Here is a 10,172-nt window from a genome sequence, read left to right on the forward strand (position 1 = left end):
TGCGGACAGACCGAAGGTGTTCTGTAAAGCGGTCACCCAGTATGCGTTTGGTCTCTCCAATGTAGGGGAAACTGCATTGGGAGCAACGAATGCAGTAAACTAAGTTGAGGGAAGTGCAAGTGAAATGCTGCTTCACTTGAAAGGAGTGTTTGGGCCCTTGGATGGTGAGGAGAGGGGAAGTAAAGGGGCAGGTGTTGCACCTTCTGCGGTTGCATGGGAAGGTGCCATGGGAGGGGTTTGAGGTGTAGGGGGTGATGGAGAAGTGGACCAGGGTGTCCCGGAGGGAACGATCCCTGCGGAATGCCGCCGGGGGGGTGAAGGGAAGATGTGTTTGGTGGTGGCATCATGCTGGAGTTGGCGGAAATGATGGAGGATGATCCTTTGAGTGCGGAGGCTGGTGGGGTGATAAGTGAGGACAAGGGGGACCCTATCATGTTTCTGGGAGGGAGGAGAAGGCGTGAGGGCGGATGTGCGGGAGATGGGCCGGACATGGTTGAGGGCCCTGTCAACCACCGTGGGTGGAAAACCTCGGTTAAGGAAGAAGGAGGACGTGTCAGAGGAACTGTTTTTGAAAGTGGCATCATCAGAACAGATGCGACAGAGGCAAGGGAATTGAGAGAATAGGATGGAGTCCTTACAGGAAGCGGGGTGTGAGGAGCTGTAGTCGAGGTAGCTGCGGGAGTCGGTAGGCTTGTAATGGATATTGGTGGACAGGCTATCACCAGAAATTGAGACAGAGAGGTCAAGGAAGGGAAGGGAAGTGTCAGAGATGGACCATGTGAAAATGATGGAGGGGTGGAAATTGGAAGCAAAGTTAATAAATTTTTCCAGGTCCAGACGAGAGCATGAAGCAGCACCGAAGTAATCATCGATGTACCGGAGAAAGAGTTGTGGGAGGGGACCGGAATAGGACTGGAACAAGGAATGTTCCACATACTCCATAAAGAGACAGGCATAGCTGGGGCCTTGGCTTTATTAATCAAAAGCAAAGCGGTTATTCTAAACCTTTATAAAGCACTGGTTAGGCCTCAGCTGGTGCACTGTATTCTATGCCTGAAAGAGGGCAAAGCAGAGATTTACTCAGCTGGTACCGGGGATGAGGGACTGTAGACAGGGTTGTTCTCCTTTAGCAAAGAAAATCAAGAGAAATAAAAACTGAGAATGCTGTCAGCAGTTCAGGCAGCAACTGTGAAGAGAAAAACCGAGTTAATGTTTCAGGTCAGTGACCTTTTGTCAGAACTGTCCAGTTCTGATAAAAGGTCATCAACCTGAAACATTAACTCTTTCTGCCTCTACAGATGCTGCTGAGCAATTCTAGTATTCTGTATTTATTTCAGATTTCCAGCTTCTGCAGTACTTGTAGTTTGAAATTAAGCAGAAATTTGATTGGGGCGTTCAAAATCATGAAGATAGAGTAAATAAGGAGAAAATGTTTCCAATGGCAGATGGGTTGGTAAGCAGAGGACACAGACCTAAGGTGATTAGCAAAGAATCAGAGGAAATTCTTTTTACAGAGTAAGTTATTGTGATTTGGAATACACTGCCTGAAAGGGTGGTCAAAGCAGATTCAGTAGTAGCTTCCAAAAGGTGATTGGATAAATATTTGATGGAAAAAAAATTACAGGGCTATGGGGAAGAGAGAAGGGGAGTGAAACCAATTGGATAGTTCTACCAAAGGGTCAGCACAGGCATGAGGAGAGGCGATGTAAACTGAATGGTGCAATTTTAAAGGGAATTTGGGTCAAATGGCCTCCTCCTATGCTGTACCATATGACGATACTATGAGTTGCCTGTATTTTAGGCAATCAATGAAAGCTGTGTGCTGAAAATGCCCCTCCCTGCCCCGAACTAACTGCACCATTGAGTTGAGTGCCTGATTCATTGTTGTATGAGGCTGGCAATGGATATGGTCATCCTTGAACTGTAATAGCTTACAGTACATTTTGTGTTACTTTGCTGATAAAATAGCTGGTCATATCATCACATGTTGTCCAAACTTTGCATCCTGCCTTGCATTGTAACCCTCACTTCCAGTGTACTATACTCTTAGTCAAACCAACCAACAATCATAGACTTCAGACAATGCAGGTTTCATTCATATCACAGCAGCCTCTGAGATGCCAGTGAAAGTTTACCAAAAGCTCTACCAATTCCACCAGCACCCGTTTCCTCCACCCCAAGCCAGATGCCCCTGTTGTTTCAAGTTGCTGTGTAAACAAGAGGAAATATTTTGAAGGATATACTTCCTCCATTTGCATTGATTACAATATATGCTCTCAATTTCTGCCTGAGAGAAATTGGAGCAATAAAAAATGGCTGAGGAAGCAGCAGAGGATGCCCTCATGCCATAGTTCCATCAAAAAGTCCACAGAGGGGGTGGGTATCGTAGCCATTTCTTAGTTCTGCATGTTCTTTTGGATGGTAGTGACTGTGCTGTGTTCCTGTGCAGGAAGAACTGGTTTATAATCTGCGAGTGAACTGAATGTGTGTCCTGCAGAAATGCTGCATTTCATCCAAACACCTGAAACCCTTAGTGAGGGTTACTTACCAGGAAGGGTCCTTGTTTAACATCTGTACATTCTGTTAATTCCTGGATTAGCTTAGTAAGTGGAGAAACTTTTGTGAAGTAAAATTGTCTTTTATAAAATTAAGGTTCAATGCCAAAATTCTTTCAGTATCAATAATGGAATATTTGTATGGGCTGGGTGATGTACCATTTCAAAGATCTCATTGTAGAAGTATAAATTAATTTAAATTGCAATTGTGTTTCACATTCTCTAATTATACAACCCTCCATAACACTGGAGCAGAATCACTGTAACACAGATATCAGTCCTTTTGAAGGGACGGTAAATAAACCGTCCTATATTGTTTTATATAATAAGTAGCCCATAATCATTTATGTTTTGTTCTTTAATCGAATGTTGATTCTGTTTCGATAGTAATAGCAATGAAATGATCAATTCCACTCCATTGTGATAAATAACGAGGGGAATAGAGGTCAGCACCCTTCTAACCAACTGAAAAACTCACCTACCCATGGGTAAAAAAATCTGTTTGAAGATTGATGCCCAGTATTCTGTACAATGGAATGGTGCTGGGTGTTACATGTGTAAGGTAAAGGCAATACCTAACTGCTGCTGAGTGACACAGACTAGGACAGCCCCATGTACAGTCACCAATCTGTGCTGACTTGACTAAGTTCAGCCATGCTAGTGGAAGGTAGGGCACCTACAAGTGACCTTCACTTCCCTGGGTTGGGGGCAGGGAAGATCAGCTATATTCTTGCTCCTGAGTGCTATCCTGCAAATGTGAATGTGAATGTCAGTTCTAATTCCTTCTGCGGTTAAATGGTTTGCCAATTTTCACTATCAGGGCTGATGATGAACAACTGGGTGAAAAACATTAAAAAAACATATGGATGTTAATGAAATGTATTTCTAAACCTATTTAATTTAATCTCATAAATAGATTCTAAAATATTTGAGAATTCCAAACTTATTGCTCAGTGTGGCTGGAATATTATTTTAGTCATAAGATGTGTTAAGTTTTAATAAGTATAGGTGAATAAATATGAATGTCACATTGTAATTGCTCTGTACTTATTCTGTCAGTGGGGTGCTATGGGAAATTCTTTATATTTAACAATTTAAAAAACATTGCTATGCAGTTATTTAAATAAATGATTATTGTCATCTGCTCATTTTGATTTGTATATAAAAAGAGTTCTGTGGTAATTTCATATTGTAACGTGATACAGTTTGTGTGTTTATAACTAGGGGGAGAATTTTCCCCCCCGTTGGGGAGGTTGGATGGGGATGGGTGCAGGCGGGCGCATAGCCGATTGCCACCCACAATCGGCTGCGCGCCGCCATTTTATGTGGGCGGGCCAATTAAGGTGGTGGGAGTAGGCTGAGTCGGGGCCTGTGCTCTTTCGCGCATACGAAGGTTGGATGGGCAACTCAATTAATTAGAAACAAAAAACTACTGCGGATGCTGGAAATCCAAAACAAAAACAGAATTACCTGGAAAAATTCAGCAGGTCTGGCAGCATCGGCGGGGAAGAAAAGAGTTGACGTTTCGAGTCCTCACGACCCTTCAACAGAACTGAGTATAGTTAGGAGAGGGGTGAAATATAAGCTGGTTTAAGGTGGGCGGGGGGAGAGAGAAGTTGAGGGGTGGGGTGGTTGTAGGGACAAGCAAGCAGTGATAGGAGCAAATAATCAAAAGATGTCACAGACAAAAGCATCAAAGAGGTGTTGAAGGTGGTGATATTATCTAAGAGAATGTGCTAATTAATGGATGGCAGGACACACAAGGTACAGCTCTAGTGGGGATGGGGTGGAAAGATTGACAAGGTATTAGTTGTAGATTTAAAAATAATGGAAATAGGTGGGAAAAGAAAAATCTATATAAATTATTGAAAAAAACAAAAGGGAGGGGGAAGAAACGGGGTGGGGATGGGGGGAGGGAGTTTAAGTTCTAAAGTTGTTGAATTCAATATTCAGCCCAGAAGGCTGTAAAGTGCCTAGTCAGAAGATGAGGTGCTGTTCCTCCAGTTTGCGTTGGGCTTCACTGGAACAATGCAGCAAGCCAAGGACAGACATGTGGGCAAGAGAACAGGGTGGAGTGTTAAAATGGCAAGCGACAGGGAGGTTTGGGTCTTTCTTGCGGACAGACCGCAGGTGTTCTGCAAAGCAGTTGCCCAGTTTGCGTTTGGTCTCTCCAATGTAGAGGAGACCGCATTGGGAGCAACAAATGCAGTAGACTAAGTTAGGGGAAATGCAAGTGAAATGCTGCTTCACTTGAAAGGAGTGTTTGGGCCTTTGGATGGTGAGGAGAGAGGAAATGAAGGGGCAGGTATTGCATCTTCTGCGTGGGCATGGGGAGGTGCCATAGGTGGGGGTTGAGGAGTAGGGGGTGATGGAGGAGTGGACCAGGGTGTCCCGGAGGGAACGATCCATACGGAATGCCGTCAAGGGGGGTGAAGGGAAGATGTGGTTGGTGGTGGCATCATGCTGGAGTTGGCGGAAATGATGGAGGATGATCCTTTGAATGCGGAGGCTGGTGGGGTGATAAGTGAGGACAAGGGGGACCCTATCATGTTTCTGGGAGGGAGGAGAAGGCGTGAGGGCGGATGCGCGGGAGATGGGCCGGACACGGTTGAGGGCCCTGTCAACGACCGTGGGTGGAAAACCTCGGTAAAGGAAGAAGGAGGACATGTCAGAGGAACTGTTTTTGAAGGTAGCGTCATCAGAACAGATGTGACGGAGGCGAAGGAACTGAGAGAATGGGATGGAGTCCTTACAGGAAGCGGGGTGTGAGGAGCTGTAGTCGAAGTAGCTGTGGGAGTCGGTAGGCTTGTAATGGATATTGGTGGACAGTCTATCATCAGAAATTGAGACAGAGAGGTCAAGGAAGGGAAGGGAAGTGTCAGAGATGGACCATGTGAAAATGATGGAGGGGTGGAGATTGGAAGCAACATTAATAAATTTTTCCAGGTCCCGACGAGAGCATGAAGCAGCACCGAAGTAATCATCGATGTACCGGAGAAAGAGTTGTGGGAGGGGGCCGGAGTAGGACTGGAACAAGGAATATTCGACATACCCCATAAAGAGACAGGCATAGCTGGGGCCCATGCGGGTACCCATAGCCACACCTTTTATTTGCAGGAAATGAGAGGAGTTAAAGGAGAAATTGTTCAATGTGAGAACAAGTTCAGCCAGACGGAGGGGAGTAGTGGTGGATGGGGATTGTTCGGGCCTCTGTTCAAGGAAGAAGCTAAGGGTCCTCAGACCATCCTGGTGGGGGATGGAGGTGTAGAGGGATTGGACGTCCATGGTGACGAGGAAGCAGTTGGGGCCAGGGAACTGGAAATTGTTGATGTGACGTAAGGTGTCAGAGGAATCACGGATGTAGGTGGGAAGGGACTGGACAAGGGGAGAGAAAAGAGAGTCAAGATAACGAGAAGTGAGTTCCGTGGGGCAGGAACAGGCTGACATGATCAGTCTGCTGGGACAGCTGGACCTGAGATGGACCAGGTTGGACCAGGTCCAACCCCAACATTGTCATCAAACCCGCTGACAAGGGTGGTGCTGTTGTTGTCTGGCGCACTGACCTCTACCTCGCGGAGGCTGAGCGTCAACTCACAGACACTTCCTCCTACCTCTCCCTGGACCATGACCCCACCACTGAACATCAAGCCATTGTTTCCAGGACTGTCACTGACCTCATCTCCTCTGGAGATCTTCCTCCCACAGCTTCCAACTTGATAGTCGCCCAACCTCGGACGGCCCGCTTCTACATCCTACCCAAAATCCACAAACAGAACTGTCCCAGCAGACCGATCGTGTCAGCCTGTTCCTGCCCCACGGAACTCATTTCTCATTATCTTGACTCCCTTCTCTCTCCCCTTGTCCAGTCCCTTCCCACCTACATCCGTGATTCCTCTGACACCTTACGTCACATCAACAATTTCCAGTTCCCTGGCCCCAACCGTTTCCTCTTCACCATGGATGTCCAATCCCTCTACACCTCCATCCCCCACCAGGATGGTCTGAGGGCCCTTAGCTTCTTCCTTGAACAGAGGCCTGAACAATCCCCATCCACCGCTACTCTCTTCCGTCTGGCTGAACTTGTTCTCACACTGAACAATTTCTCCTTTAACTCCTCTCACTTCCTCCAAATAAAAGGTGTGGCTATGGGTACCCGCATGGGCCCCAGCTATGCCTGTCTCTTTATGGGGTATGTGGAACATTCCTTGTTCCAGTCCTACTCCGGCCCCCTCCCACAACTCTTTCTCCGGTACATCGATGATTACTTCGGTGCTGCTTCATGCTCTCGTCGGGACCTGGAAAAATTTATTAATTTTGCTTCCAATCTCCACCCCTCCATCATTTCCACATGGTCCATCTCTGACACTTCCCTTCCCTTCCTTGACCTCTCTGTCTCAATTTCTGATGATAGACTGTCCACCAATGTCCGTTACAAGCCTACCGAATCCCACAGCTACCTCGACTACAGCTCCTCACACCCCGCTTCCTGTAAGGACTCCATCCCATTCTCTCAGTTCCTTCGCCTCCATCGTATCTGTTCTGATGACGCTACCTTCAAAAACAGTTCATCTGACATGTCCTCCTTCTTCCTTTACCGAGGTTTTCCACCCACGGTCGTTGACAGGGCCCTCAACCGTGAGCTGCCCATCTCCCACGCATCCGCCCTCACGCCTTCTCCTCCCTCCCAGAAACATGATAGGGTCCCCCTTGTCCTCACTTATCACCCCACCAGCCTTCGCATTCAAAGGATCATCCTCCGCCATTTCCGCCAACTCCAGCATGATGCCACCACCAACCACATCTTCCCTTCACCCCCCCGGCAGCATTCCATGGGGATCGTTCCCTCCGGGACACCCTGGTCCACTCCTCCATCACCCCTTACTCCTCAACCCCCACCTATGGCACCTCCCCACGCCCACGCAGAAGATGCAATACCTGCCCCTTCACTTCCTCTCTCCTCACCGTCCAAAGGCCCAAACACTCCTTTCAAGTGAAGCAGCATTTCACTTGCATTTCCCCTAACTTAGTCTACTGCATTTGTTGCTCCCAATGCGGTCTCCTCTACATTGGAGAGATCAAACGCAAACTGGGCGACCGCTTTGCAGAACACCTGCGGTCTGTCCGCAAGAAAGACCCAAACCTCCCTGTCGCTTGCCATTTTAACACTCCACCCTGTTCTCTTGCCCACATGTCTGTCCTTGGCTTGCTGCATTGTTCCAGTGAAGCCCAACGCAAACTGGAGGAACAGCACCTCATCTTCTGACTAGGCACTTTACAGCCTTCCGGACTGAATATTGAATTCAACAACTTTAGAACTTAAACTCTGTCCCCCCATCCCCACCCCGTTTCTTCCCCCTCCCTTTTGTTTTTTTCAATAATTTATATAGATTTTTCTTTTCCCACCTATTTCCATTATTTTTAAATCTACAACTAATACCTTGTCAGTCTTTCCACCCCTACCCCACTAGAGCTGTACCTTGAGTGTCCTGCCATCCATTCTTAATTAGCACATTCTCTTAGATAATATCACCACCTTCAACACCTCTTTGATCCTTTTGTCTGTGACATCTTTTGATTATCTGCTCCTATCACTGCTTGCTTGTCCCTACAACCACCCCACCCTCAACTTCTCTTCCGCCCCCCCTCCCCCCTCCCCGCCCCCCACCTTAAACCAGCTTATATTTCACCCCTCTCCTAACTATACTCAGTTCTGTTGAAGGGTCGTGAGGACTCGAAACGTCGACTCTTTTCTTCTCCACCGATGCTGCCAGACCTGCTGAGTTTTTCCAGGTAATTCTGTTTTTGAACTCAATTAATTAGTTCAATTGTTGTTTAAATGGCCTTAACAGGCCTTTGACAGTTCGGCGGGCACGCAGCCAACTCCGGTGTGCGCCCGCCAAACTCAAGATCTGAGTGACGCACAGTGACTTCGGGATGCACGTCCAACGTCCCCAAGCGTCATTTTACACATTTGGCGAGTGGGTCCCTGCTCACCGACCTGAAGATTCTGCCCTAGGTGATTATTCACTTATTGAAACAGTTTGTGCTGGTTATGTACCCATATTTATAAATCACTCATATCTCCACCTTTTCCTTTTGTTTTTCTTCCCTTGTTACTAATCATTGATCTATCTTTTCTCTGTTTTACTAATACTTCTATGGCCACTGTTCCTCTGAAATTGCCTCTTTCATTCCTTCTAAGTTCTAAATGTATAATCGTCTTCCTTCTTGTACCTTCACTGTAAAATGAAATTAAGACTCAACACACCGTCTCTAGCTTTTTCATTCTTCATTGAATCCAAGGTTACCATGTAGAAGCAGGCTGTTCAGCCCATCATATTTATGCTGGCTCCCTGTGAGAGCTCTACGGTGAGAGCCAGTTAGGCAGGTCCCTTCGCAAGGAAGGTGGGGGGTGGTGGTATTGCCGCTGGGGAGGGCCTCCCATGGGCTGTGGAGTATCTGATCAGAAGAGCACCCTCCCCCACCCCCGCACAGCGTGCAGGGAGGCCACCAGGGTTTACTTGGCAGCCTCCCCACACACCAAAGAGCCCACCTCCAGCTGGCAAAATGCCACTGCAACAGAAGGAGGCCCTTAGTTGACCACTTTGTTGGTCATTTGGCCTCATACCATGGCAGGAAGATGACGGGCACGCCACGACACCACCTTCTCTCACAATTTTTTTTGGCACCCCACCCCGGCCCACCACCTCCCAGCCTGCTCCTTCAGGTCCTGTAACATCCCGATCAGGCGAAGTATTACAAATCTGAACCACCTGCAGCATTAGAAAATTTCTTCTTATGTTGTCATTGGTTCACTTGGAGTCTTCAGGCGTCCCTTTTTCCTGCAGTCTTGTAAAAGCCTAATTATCTCCTGATGAATCTTGTGGTAAAGTGAGGTACCCTGTCGCTTTAAGAGAATGTAAGTGTACTGATCATGTGACAGCACTGATGAATCACCGTACAGCGCAGGCAACTGGGAACTGTAAGTCTCGTTCTGGAGGTTTCTGGGTGAGCACATATGATCTGGGGCTCTGTCCTATGTCTCAATAAACCATTATTGTTTATTCTTACATCAGTCGCTCCCCATTATTGATTGCAAGCAGCAATTGATGAGAACATAGGAAGACGTGCAGTTAGAGTTCAGTTGGCCAACAAACTCATTTACCCAAGACATAAAAGTGGCGATGAGGATAAAGAACAAAAGAAAATAAATTTCAAGACGGGTGAGCAAAGCAATGGAAAGAGAAAGAGCACCTGTACATTGTAAAATAGGTGACAGCCGGCAATCGGAGCAGAAAGCAGTGCTGCAGTTTGAAATTTAAAAAACCCTGCAGAATCGTGGGGATCCCGCCAAAACTCGAAAAGAGCACGAAACCCAGCAGAGAAAAGCGGACAGCTGCAGAGACAGGGTTTAAAAAATGGTGACTGCTCTTAAAGCAGCAATGCATTTAAAAGGGTAAATACATGAAAAATGGCTATGGCAGAAAATTATAAGAGATACCAGAGAGAGTACAACTCCACAGTAAGCCAAATACCTAAATTCATCATTACCTGGAAAGCCTACTAGATGCGCAGTCCCCTTGCAGTCGTTCACAATGCTGCAGTTCGGGCGTGTCG

This window comes from Cetorhinus maximus, chromosome 17 (assembly GCF_964194155.1).
Source record: "Cetorhinus maximus chromosome 17, sCetMax3.hap1.1, whole genome shotgun sequence".
In the NCBI taxonomy this organism is placed as follows: domain Eukaryota; kingdom Metazoa; phylum Chordata; class Chondrichthyes; order Lamniformes; family Cetorhinidae; genus Cetorhinus; species Cetorhinus maximus.